Source organism: Heptranchias perlo, chromosome 25, assembly GCF_035084215.1.
Source record: "Heptranchias perlo isolate sHepPer1 chromosome 25, sHepPer1.hap1, whole genome shotgun sequence".
Lineage (NCBI taxonomy): Eukaryota > Metazoa > Chordata > Chondrichthyes > Hexanchiformes > Hexanchidae > Heptranchias > Heptranchias perlo.
In genome coordinates this window covers 10,044,645-10,063,320 of record NC_090349.1, presented here as the reverse complement: position 1 = coordinate 10,063,320, position 18,676 = coordinate 10,044,645, and the positions used below count along the sequence as shown (strand labels likewise).

Here is an 18,676-nt window from a genome sequence, read left to right as displayed (position 1 = left end):
ATAATAAAATGACTCTTCCATTATCTCAGGTGCTGTTATTCTTTTCTGTCCGATATTTCTCTATCAATCTGTAGCAACGTTCTAAATTTCATTAAATAGTGAGGTGGAATTCTTGCTGACATTCTGCACATTGTGTGTAAAGTCAATGAAATCAGTCTCAATAGTGAAATTACCGGCACGAATGCCGACTTTAGTTTAACATTTCGTGAAAGAAATTATACAATATATTTTGAAAATAGACCCCGTTGAATTTGTCCGTGTGGGGAAGGAGCTTTATCGTGTGTTTATGACAACTATTCAAAAATAAACAGTGGTGTAAATTCTTCTAAATTATCTGGTTACACAAAGTCAGGATGAAATCTGTGACCGCCTCGCTTTTGGATACCGAGGTACAGTTTCTGGCAATGCCGCATTTTTTTCGAAACGAAAATCGTTTGGTCAATAATCGTTGTATTGAAGCAGGTACTTTTAGCCGCAACTCCAACCATCATAACTACAGATTCACCGAATCCTTTGGCTGAAACCAGTCCAGATAAGAGACACGCGTTTTAAATTTACCTTCACACTAATCACAAACTCGGTATCCCTTTAGCACATAATCTTCTTTGTTCAGACTGATTTGGGACTACAGATACATAAATCACTAAAAGCAGCAACAACTAATTACGGTCATAAAGACTGCAAATGAAGTACTGGGGTTCGTTTCTACAGGAATAGAACATAAAAGCAGAGCGGTAATGTTAAATTGATATGGTAATGTTAAATTGATATGGAACCTAGGTTAGATCACAGTTGGAGTACTGTGCGCATTAATAGAAATTATTTGGAGATATAGGTTGCCAATTGATTGTAAGGTAGGAGACAGAGAGTATGGATAAAGGGTTTGTTCCCTCATTGGCGGGCTGTGAAAAAATGTTTTTCGCCTGGGATCTGTATTGGGGTCTCAGCTTTGCATCATGTATATTAATGACATGCATGTAGGAATATAAAGTTCTGTATCCAAGTTTGCAGTTAAGACTAAGTCAAGAAGCACAGTAAGTTGTGTGAATGGGAGAAGGACATTACATAGCTAGATTAAGTAAATGGGCAAAACTATATCAGATATAGTTCAATGTGGGGGAGTGTAACGGCATCCACTTTGGATCTGAGAAAGACAAATCAGGATATTTTCTTAATGCTGAAAGACTATGAGCTGTGGAGGAGCAAAGGGATTTAGGGATCCATGTACACAAGTCACTAAAAGCTAGTGCACAGGTAAAAAAGTAACCAAAAAGTCTAATGGAATGTTGACCTTTAACACAACGGGTTGGAATTCAAAACTGAGGAAGTAATGCTTCAGTTATACAGAGCCTTGGGCAGATCCCATCTGGAGTGCTGTGTTCAATTTTGGTCACCGAACTTCAGGGAATATATATTGGCATTGGAAGGGGTACAGTGCAGATTCACCAGAATAATACTAGGCCTTAAAGTGTCAGGTTCTGAGGACAGGTTGCATAAATTTGGTTTGTATTCCCTTGAGTTTAGCAGGTTGAAGGGTGATGTAATATAGATACTGAAAATGATGAAGGGATTCGATAGGGCAGATGCAGAGAAACTATTTCCTCTCGTGGGGGAATCGAAAACAAGAGGGCATAATCTTAATATTAGAGCTAGGCCATTTAGGATTGAAGTCAGGAAGCACTTTTTCACACAAAAGGGAGTGTAAATCTGGAACTCACTCCTCCAAAAGGTTGTGGATGCTGCATCAACTGAAACTTTCAAGGCTGAGATGAATAGATCATGGTTAGGTAAGGGTATCAAGGGATATGAAATAAAGGCAGGAAAATGCCCTTGAGGTACAGATCAGCCATGCTCTAATTGAATGCCAGAACAGGCTGGAGGGGCTGAATGGCCTACTCGCGTTGCTTTGTTTCTATTGGGAGGAATATCTTGAGAGTGCTGAGATTGTGGGACTGGCTGCCATATGGAGTGGTTGAAAAGATAGCACTGATACATTGATGGATAGGCTTGGTGCATACATGAGGGAGAAGGGAATAGAGCGATATAAGAGCGGGGTGGGAAGAGATAATTAGAGTGGAAGGATGCTCGTGTGGAGTATGACTATGGTAGAGACCAGTTGAGCCGAATGGCTTGTTTCGTGGTATAGACTCAAGAAGCTCGACACCATCCAGGTCAAAGCAGCCGCTTGATTGGCACCCCATCCACCACCCTAAACATTCACTCCCTTCACCACCGCCGCACTGTGGCTGCAGTGTGTACCATCTACAGGCTGCACTGCAGCAACTCGACAAGGCTTCTTCGACAGCACCTGCTAAACCCGCGATCTCTACCACCTATAAGGACAAAGGCAGCAGGCAGCAGGCACATGGGAACAACACTACCTGCACGTTCCCCTCCAAGTCACACACCATCCGGACTTGGAAATATATCACCGTACCTTCATCGTCACTGGGTCAAAATCCTGGAACTCCCTACCTAACAGCACTGTGGGAGAACCTTCACCACACGGACTGCAGCGGTTTAAGAAGGCGGCTCACCACCACCTTCTCAAGGGCTATTAGGGATGGGCAATAAATGCTGGCCTTGTCAGCGACGCCCACATCCCATGAACGAATAAAAAAATTGCATAACGTTACATCTTCAGGAACACCTGCCTGCCCTTTCTAAAATGGCACAGGGGCCATAAAATTTTCAGCACTTGATTTTTTTTATTCATTCATCTCCTCTAGCGTTTCCACTCACCAAGACCATGACTTTCACGAGTGGGGATAGGGTGAACAGTTGGGCAAATAGCATAGTTGCTTTTAAGAGGAAGCTAGATATGCACGCGAAGGAGAAAGGAATAGAATGATATACTGATTGGGGTGGATGAAGTAGGGAGGGAGGAGGCTCCTGTGGAGCATAAACGCCGGCATAGACCAGTTGGGCCGAATGGCCTGTTTCGTGTTACGTGTAATTGCTACGTAGGAGTGTCAGTACTTCATCTCATGTGGGCTTGGCTCCAGGTTTAGCTCTTGTGAACGTTGGCTGTACTCATTCAACTTGTTGGCACTATGGGTTGAGAATTCCTCTGATCACTATGTGTAAGGGGGGCTGGATACATTGGTGAAGATTTCCCTTGTTCACTATTTCTAGAAAAAAGGAAAAAATCTTCAAAACATTTGTGACCAGAGCAATTCTCACTCCAGTTGTTATTTTATTGTGCGTAGCTTTACCAACCATAAATTAAGCTATTTGTAGCTACATTGAAAATATATCAGTGAAGATTCCATCAGCTCCGTAATTTCAAGTGAAATTCTAAGCACATTCTAAATGAGATGCATTTCTGATTTCTCTGAAAAATAAAAACGGATGGAACCTTCAACCTAATGTTGCTATAAAAGAATGATCAGAGGAATTATTGCCCCCGTGTGTTCTAAACCCACCTCATAACAGCATCTCTACTCCACTAACGTGGCCTTTGTAACTCCCAAACGCCTTTTGCGTCTCTGAGTGAGATTGTCAATTTCGTTATAATTTGTGTGAATCATAGGCTGCTTTTACCGTTGATTCAGCTCAATAGCAAGATTGCCAAACAGTTCCTAACATACTACAAGTCAGATGCTTCTAGTCAGCAGAGAGAATATGTTTATCCCTTCAGGTTGGGCAGGATTAAAACTCGGATCGATCATTTTTTTAGGGAAATTTCGATTATTTCTGCTGTAGTCGTGAAGTGCGCCGCTGAACGGAATAATTTACACAGGTTGGAATAATGAATGTGGAGGCAGGATATGTCAACGTGTGACTGTGCAATTGTCAATTAATTATTCATTCTTATTTGTCAGTACGTATTAAAATTGTTGAAAATGATGCTGTTTTTACATACTCCTCCCCTGGTGTGAACGGAGTCGATGCTCAACCCTATATGCAGAAGCAACGGAACTTCCAAATTTCAACGGGGAAGATTGAATATATGGTCACGTGTGAAAGATAGCAAGTGCGAACTTACCTAAATTGTTCCCCTAAACCCAAAATACACCCTTCTATGCGCTGTTCCACCTTCCTAACTCCTTACTGTTTACAAATCTAAGCTCATCTCACACTCTCCTTCTATAATTCATTTTTTTCTGAGGATCCTTAAGCTATCGCCCACAGCCTTTCCTCGCTATAACAAACTTCAGGCTTCCAAAACCTAAGCCTGGAGTCATTTAATCGCCCCCCCCCCTCCTCTTTTTCACCGCATCTGTTATTTTGCTGCATTCAACTAATCCCGCGCTGTATTTTATGGCTTTGACGCTTTGTTTCTCAATTTTAGAAAAAGGCTGGAATGTCCATTATGCAAATATCAGTCAGCAGAGAACCCGGAATCCTATAGCCCGGTGTCAGGTCGATGGAGATTTGCATGAGTAATTAATACACAGTCACGGTGCAATATTTGAAACTTCTTAAGAAAGAGCCCATAACCACGTTCATGTCAGGAAATATTTTGCTTCTGATCGTCACAATATCTCCACAGTAAGTACAGGATTTAATCTTCAATATCGCTGCTTTTTACAATGCCCTGATTTTTTTTATTGTGCTTGAGTTGAACGGATCTGGATGTTCAGAATTGCACAGTGACTGATCAATAACTTGCTATTTCACTAGGTACAAACGCGGATCCTGTCCTGAATCAGTTGACGTCCATCTCAACCTCCCCGGGGATAACGGCCAAGGTCACCTGTATGATGTCCGGAGACGTAATCGGCAGCTGATACACGAGCTGGTACTGGCAGAAAACCGGCAGTGCCCTTGAGTTTGTTTGTTATGACAGCTCCACCAGAGGGTCAAGGATTCCAGATCGATTCACCGGATCTGTGGACTCATCCAGGATATATTTGACCATCACCAACCTGCAATCGGAGTACGTCGCCGATTATCACTGTGCTGCATGGCGCAACAGTACCGAAAGATTCATTTTCGGGAGAGGAACCAAGTTGAATCTGGACAGTAAGTAAATTATTCGTACTGTGCAGCTTGGGATTGTCAGCTACCAGTTTTCGATTTTTAGTTTTTTTCTTGTCGAAATTCCCTGGACCAAAAAATGTCAGTGTCCAAGTCTCTCATGATGATTACAGCGCCACTCCTTAGTTTTCGATTCGGTCTCTGATGCGCTCATCAAACTCTCCCTTAACATTGGCAACATTACGGATGAAATACCAAAAATCATTAATTAAAATCATTTTCGTGGTAGATTGAATTAGTTTAACTCAAGGTTATTGTCCATAAGACATATTTATACAGACCTCATGCATCAGCGTCCATTGATTTTTAAGATACAGCCAGGCACAAAGGCTCCCTACTTTAGGGAGCGTGTCATATCCGTGGAGGGGGTACTGGATAATTATTAAGAGATATCAGTACTATAAGGTTTTAGTTATGAGAGGAGACGAGGGGAGCTCTTTTTACCAGAAGTTTTCAGTGTTATCTGCTGGAAATGTTCGGAATTAAGAGCCATTTTGTTAATTTATAAAAATTATTTTCACTGATCGGTCTGTCGATAACCAGAGGACCTACATTTAATAACATTACTAAAAGAACGAAGAAAGTGTTTAGGATATTTTCTTTACCCTTTAGGACGTGCAGTGTCCTACCGGTAAGAGTGATCAAGCAGAATCTATGGTAATGTTTCAAAGGTAAATTGATAAACATTTGATAAAGGACAAAAAATGTCTGGGAAATAGGTCGACAGCTCTTCCAAAGACTCTGGGCGGGCGCGATCGGCCTACCTTCTGCGCTGCACATTTTATGATACTAAGTGTCCCACATAGTCTCGGAACGGCTTATACCCGGCACTTATAGTCCCACTGGAATGAGTTGTTGGTAAAAGTCTAAAAGCACAAGTTCAAAAGTTTCACACGATGTCGTTTTCATTTCCATTAAAGCATTGCCCCGATTTAATAACCATTCTCGGACTGAGACTGCGGGATGATGGCGTGGCGACTTGCTACAACCCTCTCCCACCCGTCTCCAAACTCAACGAAAACCGTTCAGTGCAAGGTTCTCAGCCTCACATTTCGCATTAATCCCCGATGATTGTAGTAATCATGCTGTTGCGCTCAGTTCAGTTAATATTAATCATTCACACTGATTGATTTTCTGCATACAGTTATAAATATCAATGATTGGCAGCTGTCTAATTTTTAATAAGTCACAGGTTCGTTATCTAGTTATCCGATCAATTTTGTGTGAATCATGTCTCGGGATGGGTTTTCCGATTTTTGTGCCTGCTTTTGTACTGGTTACATTGCGCTTCGCTGCTGGTTCTGTGATTACTGTCAGCGAGATGAGGGATATTACAGAAAATGCGGGTACCCTATCGCTATATTAATTTGGTTATTCGGCTACATCACGGTGGAATGGGCTAACATGAGACACAAAACAGAAAAACATCTTCCATTATATTATCAGTTGTTTCACTAAGAATTTAGATCTGGAAAAAAAATACATTCCAAACCAATGTAAAGGGAGTTCACTGTCAACTCTTGGCGTTTAGACAATAATTTAAATTGATAGTAAAACCTGCCCAATAATCCTACGGGACTCCAGACATTTCAGCACCAGAAAGTTTAGCTAAAGCCCAGGAGTTGCAGGGAAATTATACTAACTGTGACAATAAGGTTGGTGGCTCTTATCAGGACTACTCGAAGTTTCACCTTCAAAATTATAATGTAAACAAAGCCTGGCGAAGTTGTGGATTCCAAGGCAAACGTCTCAGAATAACAATAGATTGTTAAACCGACCCTGGCAATCGTGGTGTTGATGCTACGCTTTGCACAATATAGTCACCATCCGAAGGGAAACCTTGTGGAAACAACGAGCCGAGTAGAGCGGCCGAGCAAACAATCGCGATTAACAGTAAATTCATTAGAATTGAGGGGTTTGAACTAAACATTACTGCATCTTTGTAGTCAGCATTGGTTCAAATATTTACCCCAAATCCGGATTTATTGCTTTTTACTTTCTCTTTAAATCCACAGCTCATGAGACAGAATGTGACAGATTGAATCGGTGCTGTACATTTGAAAGTAAAACTCTGTGCCCAGTGCTATTTTTATGTTTTTGTCTGACCCCATTTGTTCGCAAATGTGATGCCAAGAACTTGGAGAGGGTGCAGAAGAGATTTACTAGAATGATACCAGCTTCAGTTGTGTGGAGAGACGAGAGAATTTGGGATTGTTCTCCTTCGAGCTAAGAAGGTTAAGGGGCGATTTAACGGAGGTGTTCAAAATTATGAGGGGGTTTTCATAGAGAAGGTGGGGAGAAACGGAGTCCACTGGCAGGAGGTTCGGTAACCAGAGGTCAAGAATTCAAGATAATTATTTGAAGCAGAGAGTTGTTATGATCTGGAATGCATTGCCTGAAAGGGTGGTGGAAGCAGATTCAATAGTAGCTTTTAAAAGGGAAGTGGATATATACTTTCAAGGAAACATTTGCAGAACTATGGGGAAAGAGCAGTGGGGTGGGACTAACTGGATAGCTGTTTCAAAGAGCCGGTACAGGCATAATGGGCCGAATGGCCTCCTGCGGTATATCATATGATGATTCTACGACACGCTAAAATTGTAATGGAGAAAGAAAATGGCGCAAGTAGTGAAAGAAATGTGATGTCTTTGAGGAGGGCTATTAAATTGAAATTATAATATTTAGAATGAGTTTGGATCGTATTTCCTTTAAATAATTTTAACAGTCCCTTTCCATGTAGCAAAAGTAAGAAATCTCAGGTTATATATTTTATAAAATTGCGGATCCGTGTCATTATGCAATTGACATTAATGAGCATCCGTTGTATTAAATTCCTCATACGTTTGTAAAGAGCCGCCAACTTGTAACAGATTTGAAGAAAGTAAAACATTGATTCTGAATTTTTATGTCAAGTAAGAATGGATCTTCCATCATTTGTTTCTACTTTTCAGTTCCGCGCAGCCCCTCAGTATCTGTCGTTCCGCCTTCATCGGCGTCCCTGATGTTCTTTGGTGAACGGTTTTAATCCGGGAGCTGTGGAGATTAAATTGACTGTAGATGACAGTGTCAGAGGGAATGGTGTTGGGACCAGTCGAGTCCAAAAGGAAACGGACAACACGTTCAGTGTGAGCAGTTAACTGACTCTGCCAGCTTAAGGGTGGAACTCACACGCGCTTTACTCCTGTGTGGTTAAACACGAGACTCAGACAAACCCCCTTCAAACAAGCACCGCTCGATCCAGCTGTATCTGATTCAAGTATCTTATGTATTGGTTTGTTATGTCATCTGTACTGTTTCCTTAAAAAATAACTTCCGTATTCAGATATTATCTGGTTGATGTTAAGTGGAACATTTCAAATCACAACAACAGATATGCTGTTCGTCCGCTACAACCTGCTGTCTGTATCTTACAGTGTGTTCACACTGAACTGGTCAAAGCTTCAGTGTAATGTTACAAATGCCGCAGTGTAATAAAATGACTCTTCCATTACCTCAGTTGCTATTATTCTTTCCCCCCCCCCCCCCCGATACCTCTGTGCCAATCCATAGCAACTTTCTTAATTCGACTAAATTGTGAGGTGCTATTCTTTGTGACATTCTGCTCATTGTATGTACAGTCAGTGAAATCAACTGGAATAATGAGATTACAGACTTGACAGATGACTATAGTTTGACTTTTTGTGAGAAGAATCTTACATGTCTTTTTATATAGACCTGTCTGAATTTTTTCCGTGTAAGGAAGAAGCTGAACCGTGTGTCCGTGGGTTTATGACAACAATTCAAAGCACATGGTGGAAGTTCTTTTAAATCATCTGGTTACACAAATTCAGGGCAAACTCTGTGATCGTCTCCCTTTTGGATATCCCAGACCTACGGCGGTACAATTTCTGGCATTGCGTGATCTTTTTCAAAACGATCCTATTCCTGTAATCATTGGTCAACAATGGTGATAATGAAGCACGCGCTATTAGCAGCAACTCAAAACGTCAGAACTACAGATTCACTGACGCCTTTGACTGAATGCATCCCAGGTGAGCGTCGCGCTTTTTAAATGCACCTTCACGCTAATCACAAACTCGGTATCCCTTTAGTACATAGTCTTCTTTGTTCAGACTGATTGGGAATACAGATACATAAATCACAGAAGTAGCAACACAAGTTGTTTAGGCCACGAAGAGTGCCATCAAAGATTTGGAGTTCATTTCTAGAAGAATAGATTAGAAAAGCATAGATGTAATATTAAATTTATATAGAACCTAGGTTAAACTACACTGAAAGTACTTTGCATAGTTCTGGTCTCGATGCTACCAAAAGGATATTGAAGCACTGGAGAAAATGCAGAAAATGTATACAAGGATGTTACCACAATTGGGAGGAAGTCACTATCAGGAACATTGAAGAGGCTGAGCTCTTTTCTATGGAAAAGAGAAGACTAAGAGGAGACTTGATCGAGGTTTTCAAAAGATCAAAAGGTGTTCGATAAGGTGGACGTGGAGAAACTGTTTCCTCTTAAGGATGACTCCGGAACAGGAAGGCATACATATAAGATAGCCACTAACAGATCAAATAAAGAATAGCTTTGAAGATATGTGTTAGTAAATGATTGGGAGGTAGGGGGTAAAGGATTCGTTCTCTGATGAGTGGGATGTGACAAGTGGTAACCTCCAGGGATCTGTGCTGGCGTCTCAGCTTTCCACCACATATATAACTTGGATGAAGGAATAGAGAGTTGTGTATCCAAGTTTGGAGATGACATTAAGTGGCAGTAAGTTGTGTGCATGAGAGAAGGAAGGATGGATACACTAAGTGAATGGGTGAAACTACGGTAGATGGAGTTCAATGTGGAAAAGTGTGAGGTCATCCAGTAGGGATCTAAGACACACCAGTCAGAATATTTTCTTAGTGGTGAGAGACTAGGAGCTGTGGAGAAGCAAAGAGATTTATGGGTCCATGTACACAAATCACTAAAAGATAATGCACCGGTAAAAAAAAAACATCTGATGGCATGCAGGTCTCAAGGGGATTGTAATTCAAAGGTGAGGTAGTAGTACTTCAGTTCTACAGAAATTGGTTAGACCCCACCTGGAGTTTTAGGTGCTGAACCTCAGGAAACATATATTGGCCTTGTAGGGGTACAGCAACAGATTCACCAGAATGATATCAGGACACAAAGGGTTCAATTATGAGGACAGGTTGCATAAACGTGGCTTGTATTCTATTGCGTTTAGAAAGTTGAGGGATTTAAATAATCGAAGTATTTCAAATGATCACGTGATTCAACAGGGTAGATACTATTTGCTCTCGTGGGAGAACTGAAAACAAGAGAGCATAATCTTAAAATTAGAGGTAGACCATTTAATATTGAAATCAGGAAGCACTTTTTCCACACAAAGTGTAATGGATGCCTGGAACTCGCACCCCAAAAAGCTGTCGATGCCGGGTCAATTGAAATGTTCAAGACTGAGATCACCAATCTTTTGTTAGTAAAGGGATTTGGATCAAAGGTGGGTAAATGGAGTAGAGTTAGAGATCAGCCGTGACCTAATTGACTGGCGGAACAGGCTAGATGGGGTCAATGGCCTAAGCCTGTTCCTATCTTTCTATGTTAATATTCGGAGAAGTTTCTTTATACAGATAGTGCTGAGAATGTGGAACTCGCTTCCTCGTGGAGTGGTTGAAGCAGATAGCATTGACACATTTAGGGGGAAGGCTTGTTGGATACATGCTGGAACAAGGAATAGAGGGATACGGAGGCAGCGTGGGAAGAGGTTATTAGAGTGGGAGGAGGCTCGTGTGGAGTATAAACCCGCTATAGACTAATTGGGCCAATCGGCCTGTTTCTAAGCTATAGCTTCCATGTGATTCGATGTAGTGAGAAACTATTTAAATACATGATAGCATCACATTGTATCCATTACTAAGAATTAATATTGATCAAATTCAAATTCCTGATATCACCTTTCAAGAAGTGATCACCCCGCAGCTACAGAGTTCGGGGGGGGGCGGCAATGGGTGAACACAAGGCAGTCTAGGATGGAGAGGCAGGCAGTGCAAGTACCCCCTGGGAGTGTGGCATTCACAAACCATTCAGTGTTAAATACCAGTGAGGGTGATGATACCTCGGGGAGTGCAGTCAGAAGCAAATCCAGAGCACCGTGGGAGACTCGACTGCACAGGGGGCACATGGAAATGTAGAAATGAAGTTATTATAGGGGATTCGATAGTCAGGGGTATAGACAGGCGTTTCTGCCTGCAACTGCAGACGTGAGTCCTGAATGGTGTAACGCCTCCCTGGTGCGAGGGTAATGGATATCACTGAACAGGTGCAGGATATTCTGCGAGGGCAAGAGGATCAGCCAGAAGTTGGGTCCATGTTGGAACTAATGACATGGGTAGGAAAAAGGTTGAGGTCCTACAGGCAGAGTTTCAGGAGCTAGGAAAAACATTCAAGAACAGGACCTCAAAGGTAGTAATTTATGGATTACTCCCAGTGCCACGTGCTAGCGAGTAGAGAAACAGGAAGATAGTGCAGGTGAATGCGTGGCTGGAGAAGTGATGCATGAGGAGGGCTTCAGATTCTTGGGGCATTGAGATCAGTTCTGGGGCAGGAGTGATCTGTGCAAGTTGGACGGGTTGCACCTGAACAGGGCTGGGAACAATGTCCTTGCGGAGAGGTTAACTAGCGCTGTGAGGGAGGTTTAAACTAATTTGGCAGGGGTAGGGGTACAAGGACGCAGCAGCAGAGAGGAGAGATAAGGTGCATAGGAAACTCGGGGGAACAAACAGCAACAGAACAAAGAATCGTGTAGAAAGATCAAGAATTAAATGGAGGAGAAAACAAAGCCGACTAGCATGGTGTTGGAATGCATGTGTGTTAATGCGAAGACTGTTACAAATAAATTTGACGAGCTACAGGCGCTAATTGCCACATGGAGTTATGTTGCAGTGGCTATAATGGAGACCTGTCTTAAACATGAGCAGGAATGGGAACTAGACATTCCTGGCTACAATGTGTTCAGGAGGGATATGGAAGGAAAAAAGATAGGAGAGGGGGTGGCAGTATTGATCAAGGATAACACTATAGTTCTACAGAGGGACTATGGAGGGAATCTATTTGGTTAGAGTTAAGGAACAGAAAAGGAGCTGTTACATTGCTGGATGTTTACTATATAGCATCAAATAGCGAGAAGGAGGTAGAGTAGAGAATCTGTAGGCAAATTTCAGTGAAATGTAAAAATAATAAAGCAGTAAAGTAGGGGACTACAAATACCCTAAAAACAGAGTAAAGAGCAAGGAGGGTGAATAATTCCTAAAATGTGTACAGGAAAACTTTCTTAATCAGTATGTTTTTAGCCCAATGATGAAGAAAGCAGCGCAGGGTCTAGTTCTGGGGAATGAAATACGGCAAGTGGAGTGTATTTCAGTGGGAGAACACCTGGTAACAGTGAGCATAATATAATTAGCTTTAACGTGGTTATGGAATGGGATAAAGAAAAATCAAAGGTAAAGATACCCAACTGAAGAGAGCCAATTTCAGTGATTTGAGAAGGGATCTAGCACAGGTGGACTGGAAACAAAGATTGGCCAGGAAAACAGTAAATGAGCAATGGCAGGCTTTCATGGTGGAGACAGTTCGGGTACAAACCAAGCATATTCCCATAAGGAGGAAAGATGGGGCATCCAAAGCAAGAGCTCACTGGATAACAAAGGAAATAACGTTTAAAACAAACAGAAAATGAGGGTTTTTTTTACAAATGTCAGGAACAGAATACAGTCCAAAACCAGGCAGAATACAGAGAGGGCAGGCAGAAATTGAAAAAGGACATATGAAGGGCAAAGAGAGAGTATGAAAAAAGATTAGCAGGTAGCATAAAAGGGAATCCAAAAATTTTCTTTAAACATAAAAAAGTAAAAGGATAGTTAAAGGAATGTGAAGCCGATTAGGGACAAAGAAAGACATCTTCTTGTGGAGGCAAAGATATTGAATGAGTACTTTGCATTTGTCTTTACAAAAGAAGAGGATGAAGTTAATGTTGCAGTAGAGGAGGGGGGAATCGAGCTATTTGATAGACTAAAAATAGATAGAAAGGAGGTGCTAAACAGGTTGGCATCACTCCAAGTAAACAGCTCACCCAGTCCAGATGGGATGCATCCGAGGTTGGTGAGGGAAGCTAGGATGGAGATAACAGAAGCTCTGACCACAACCTTTCAATTGTCCTTGGATATTGGAGTGGTGCCAGAGCACTGGAGGATTGCAAATGCTACACCCATGTCGAAAAATGGGAGCGGGATAAACCTGGCAACTACTGGCATATCAGTCTAACGTCATGCTGGGAAAACTGCTAGAAACCATTGTCAAGGGCAGAATGAATTCTCACTTGGAGAAGCAGAGATTACTAAGGGATAGCCAGCACGGATTTGTTAAAGACAAATCGTGTCTGACTAACTAGATTGAGTTATTTGATGGAGTAACAGAAATGGTTGATGAAGTTAGTGCAGTAGCTGTTGTATACATGGACTTTCAAAAGACATTTGATGAAGTACAACATAACAGGCTTATTCGGAAAATAGAAGCACATTGTATTAAAGGGACAGTGGTAACTTGGGTACGTAATTGGCTAAGGGATAGGAGACTGAGAGTAGTTCCAAATGGATGTTTTTCTGAATGGAGAGAAGTTGCAGTGGGGTCCCCCAGGGGTCGATAAAATGACCATTGCCTTTCTTGTTATATAGAAATGACCTGGACTTGGGTTTAGGGAGTGCAATTTCGAAGTATGGGAAAGATACAAAACTTGACAATGCAGCAAATAGTGAGCAGCATAGTAGCAGACTTCAGGAGGATATAGACAGACTGGTGAAATGGGCAGACACACGACAGATGTAATTTAATGCGGATCAGTGGGACGTGATGCACTTTGGGAGGAACAACATGGAAAGGCAGTATAATCTAAATGGTACTATTTTGAGGGGGGTCTAAGTGCCGAGGCACCTGTGGGTGCATGTTCACAAATCTTTGAAGGTGGCAGGGCAAGTTGATAAGGTGGTTAAGAAAACGCATGGGATACTTGGTTTTTTAAATCGGGGCATTGAATACAAGAACAAGGAAGTCATGCTAAACCTTTACAAATCACTGGTTAGGCTTCAGCTGGAGTATTTCTGGGCACCACACTTTAGGAAGGATGTGAAGGTCTTGGAAAGGGCGCACAGGATGTTTGCCAGGATGATACCCGGATTCAGAGAATTCAGTTATGTGGAGAGATTGGAAAAGCTGGGATTGATATCCTTAGAATCACAGAATCACAGAAGTTTACAACATGGAAACAGGCCCTTCGGGCCAACATGTCCATGTCGCCCAGTTTATACCACTAAGCTAGTCCCAGTTGCCTGCATTTGGCCCATATCCCTCTATACCCATCTTACCCATGTAACTGTCCAAATGCTTTTTAAAAGACAAAATTGTACCCGCCTCTAATACTGCATCTGGCAGCTCGTTCCAGACACTCACCACCCTTTGAGTGAAAAATTGCCCCTCTGGACCCTTTTGTATCTCTCCCCCCACACCTTATATCTATGCCCCCTCGTTATAGACTCCCCTACCTTTGGGAAAAGATTTTGACTGTCTACCTTATCTTTGCCCCTCATTATTTTATAGACTTGTATAAGATCACCCCTAAACCTCCTACTCTCCAGGGAAAAAAGTCTCAGTCTATCCAACCTCTCCCTATAAGTCACACCATCAAGTCCCGGTAGCATCCTGGTAAATCTTTTCTGCACTCTTTCTAGTTTAATAATATCCTTTCTATAATAGGTTGACCAGAACTGTACACAGTATTCCAAGTGTGGCCTTACTAATGTCTTGTACAACTTCAACAAGACATCCCAACTCCTGTATTCAATGTTCTGACCAATGAAACCAAGCATGCTGAATGCCTTCTTCACCACCCTATCCACCTGTGACTCCACTTACAAGGAGCTATGAACCTGTACTCCCAGATCTCGTTGCTCTATAACGCTCCCCAACGCCCTGCCATTAACGCAGTAGGTCCTGGCCCGATTCGATCTACCAAAATGCATCACCTCACATTTATCTAAATTAAACTCCATCTGCCATTCATCGGCCCACTGGCCCAATTTATCAAGATCCCGTTCCAATCCTAGATAACCTTCTTCACTGTCCACAATGCCACCAATCTTGGTGTCATCTGCAAACTTACTAACCATGCCTCCTAAATTCTCATCCAAATCATTAATATAAATAACAAATAACAGCGGACCCAGCACTGATCCCTGAGGCAGACCGCTGGTCACGGGCCTCCAGTTTGAAAAACAACCCTCTACAACCACCCTCTGTCTTCTGCCGTCAATCCAATTTTGTATCCAATTGGCTACCTCACCTTGGATCCCGTGAGATCTAACCTTATTTAACAACCTACAATGCGGTACCTTGTCAAAGGCTTTGCTAAAGTCCATGTAGACCACGTCTACTGCACAGCCTTCATCTATCTTCTTGGTTACCCCTTCAAAAAACTCAATCAAATTTGTGAGACATGATTTTCCTCTCACAATACCATGCTGACTGTTCCTAATCAGTCCCCGCCTCTCCAAATGCCCGTATATCCTGTCTCTCAGAATACCCTCTAACAACTTACCCACTACAGATGTCAGGCTCACCGGTCTGTAGTTCCCAGGCTTTTCCCTGCCGTCCTTCTTAAACAAAGGCACAACATTTGCTACCCTCCAATCTTCAGGCACCTCACCTGTAGCTGTTGACGATTCAAATATATCTGCTAGGGGACCCGCAATTTCCTCCTTAACCTCCCATAACGTCCTGGGATACATTTCGTCAGGTCCCGGAGATTTATCTACCTTGATGCGCGTTAAGACTTCCAGCACCTCCCTCTCTGTAATATGTACACTCCTCAAGACATCACTATTTATTTCCCCAAGTTCCCTAACATCCATGCCTTGCTCAACCGTAAATACCGATGCGAAATATTCATTGAGGATCTCACCCATCTCTTGTGGTTCCGCCACAAGATGACCTTGTTGATCCTTAAGAGGCCCTACTCTCTCCCTAGTTACTCTTTTGCCCCTTATGTATTTGTAGAAGCTCTTTGGATTCTCCTTTGCCTTATCTGCCAAAGCAATCTCATGTCCCCTTTTTGCCCTCCTGATTTCTCTCTTAACTCTACTCCGGCAATCTCTATACTCTTCAAGGGATCAACTCGATCCCAGCTGTCTATGCATGTCATATGCCTTCTTCTTCTTTTTGACTAGGGCCTCAATCTCCCGAGTCATCCAAGGTTCCCTACTTCTACCAGCCTTGCCCTTCACTTTATAAGGAATGTACTTACCCTGAACCCTGGTTAACACACTTTTGAAGGCCTCCCACTTACCAGACGTCCCTTTGCCTGCCAACAGACTCTCCCAATCAACTTCTGAAAGTTCCTGTCTAATACCATCAAAATTGGCCTTTCCCCAATTTAGAATTTTAACTTTTGGGCCAGACCTATCATTCTCCATAGCTATCTTAAAACTAATGGAATTATGATTACTGGTCCCAAAGTGATCCCTCACTAACACTTCTGTCACCTGCCCTTCCTTATTTCCCAAGAGGAGGTCGAGTTTTGCCCCCTCTCTAGTCGGGCCATCCACATACTGAATGAGAAAATCCTCCTGAATACACTCAACAAATTTCTCTCCATCCAAGCCCCTAATGCTATGGCTGTCCCAGTCAATGTTGGGAAAGTTAAAGTCCCCTACTATTACCACCCTATTTTTCTTGCAGCTGTCTGCAATCTCCTTACATATTTGCTCCTCAATTTCCCGTTGACTATTTGGGGGTCTGTAGTACAATCCTATCAAGGTGATCTCTCCCTTCTTATTTTTCAGTTCTACCCATATAGACTCCGTGGGCGAACCCTCGGATATATCCTCTCTCACTACCGCTGTGATGTTCTCCCTAATCAAGAACGCAACTCCCCCTCCTCTCTTACCTCCTGCTCTATCTTTCCTATAGCATCAGTACCCTGGAACATTGAGCTGCCAGTCCTGCCCCTCCCTTAGCCATGTTTCAGTAATAGCTATAACATCCCAGTCCCATGTACCCATCCATGCCCTGAGTTCATCTGCCTTACCCATCAGACTTCTTGCATTGAAGTAAATGCAATTTAATCTAGACTTCCCTTGGTCTTTGCCCTGCTTTCTCAGACCATCTGTCCGGTCATGTTTTGTACACTCTCCCTTACTGCCTTTTGTTTCTGTCACCACTTTACTTCCCACGGACTTCCTGCATCGGTTCCCATCCCCCTGCCACATTAGTTTGAACCCTCCCCAACAACACTAGCAAACACTCCCCCTAGGACATTGGTTCCAGTCCTGCCTAGATGCAGACCGTCCAATTTGTACTGGTCCCACCTCCCCCAGAACCGTTTCCAATGGCCCAGGAATTTGAATCCCTCCCTCTTGCACCATCTCTCAAGCCACGTATTCATCTTAGCTATCCTGTCATTCCTACTCTGACTAGCCCGTGGCACTGGTAGCAATCCTGAGATTACTACCTTTGAGGTCCTACTTTTTAGTTTAACTCCTAACTCCCTAAATTCAGCTTGTAGGACCTCATCCCGTTTTTTACCTATATCGTTGGTACCTATATGCACCACGACAACTGGCTGTTCACCCTCCCCCTCCAGAATGCCCTGCAGCCGCTCCGAGACATCCCTGACCCTTGCACCAGGGAGGCAACATACCACCCTGGAGTCTCGGTTGCATCCGCAGAAACGCCTGTCTATTCCCCTTACAATCGAGTCCCCTAACACTATAGCTCTGCCACTCTTTTTCCTGCCCTCCTGTGCAGCAGAGCCAGCCACGGTGCCATGAACCTGGCCGCTGCCACCTTCCCCTGGTGAGCCATCACCCCCAACAGTATCCAAAATGGTATACCTGTTTGAGAGGGGGATGGCCACAGGGGACCCCTGCACTACCTGCCTGCACCTCTTACTCTGCCTGGTGGTCACCCATTCACTTCCTGCCTCTACTCCCTTTACCTGCGGTGTGACCAACTCGCTAAACGTGCTATCCACGAGTTTCTCTGCATCGCGGATGCTCCACAGTGAGTCCACCCGCAGCTCCAGCTCCGAGATACGATCGGTCAGTAGCTGCAGGTGGACACACTTCCTGCACACATGGTCGGCAGGGACATTGGTAGTGTCCATGACTTCCCACATCTTGCAGGAGGGGCAAATCACGGGTGCGAGGTCTGCTGCCATGACTTGCCTTAGCTGAGTTACCCCTTTTTATTACGTTGAAATTAGAAAATGTTCACTAAAAAAAAACTACCTGCTATAAAGCCTCCCCTGTGCTGCGTCACTTTCTGACTGGTGACGTCACCGCGAACTCTGCCGCTGGTCTCAGAGTGTCGGTCCCGCTCTTTATCTGCTCCTCTCAGCCGCTTCTCCCGCTCTTTATCTGCTCCTCTCAGCCGCTTCTCCCGCGCTTTATCTGCTCCTCTCAGCCGCTTCTCCCGCTCTTTATCTGCTCCTCTCAGCCGCTTCTCCCGCGCTTTATCTGCTCCTCTCAGCCGCTTCTCCCGCTCTTTATCTGCTCCTCTCAGCCGCTTCTCCCGCGCTTTATCTGCTCCTCTCAGCCGCTTCTCCCGCTCTTTATCTGCTCCTCTCAGCCGCTTCTCCCGCTC

At 43.3% G+C, this 18,676-nt stretch overlaps 1 pseudogene; it reads left to right on the top strand.

Annotated features, from left to right (window-relative positions):
* The first annotated feature begins 353 nt into the window (after window positions 1-353).
* On the top strand, window positions 354-8,440 carry LOC137342431 (immunoglobulin lambda-1 light chain-like; annotated as a pseudogene).
* The last annotated feature ends 10,236 nt before the right edge of the window (window positions 8,441-18,676 follow it).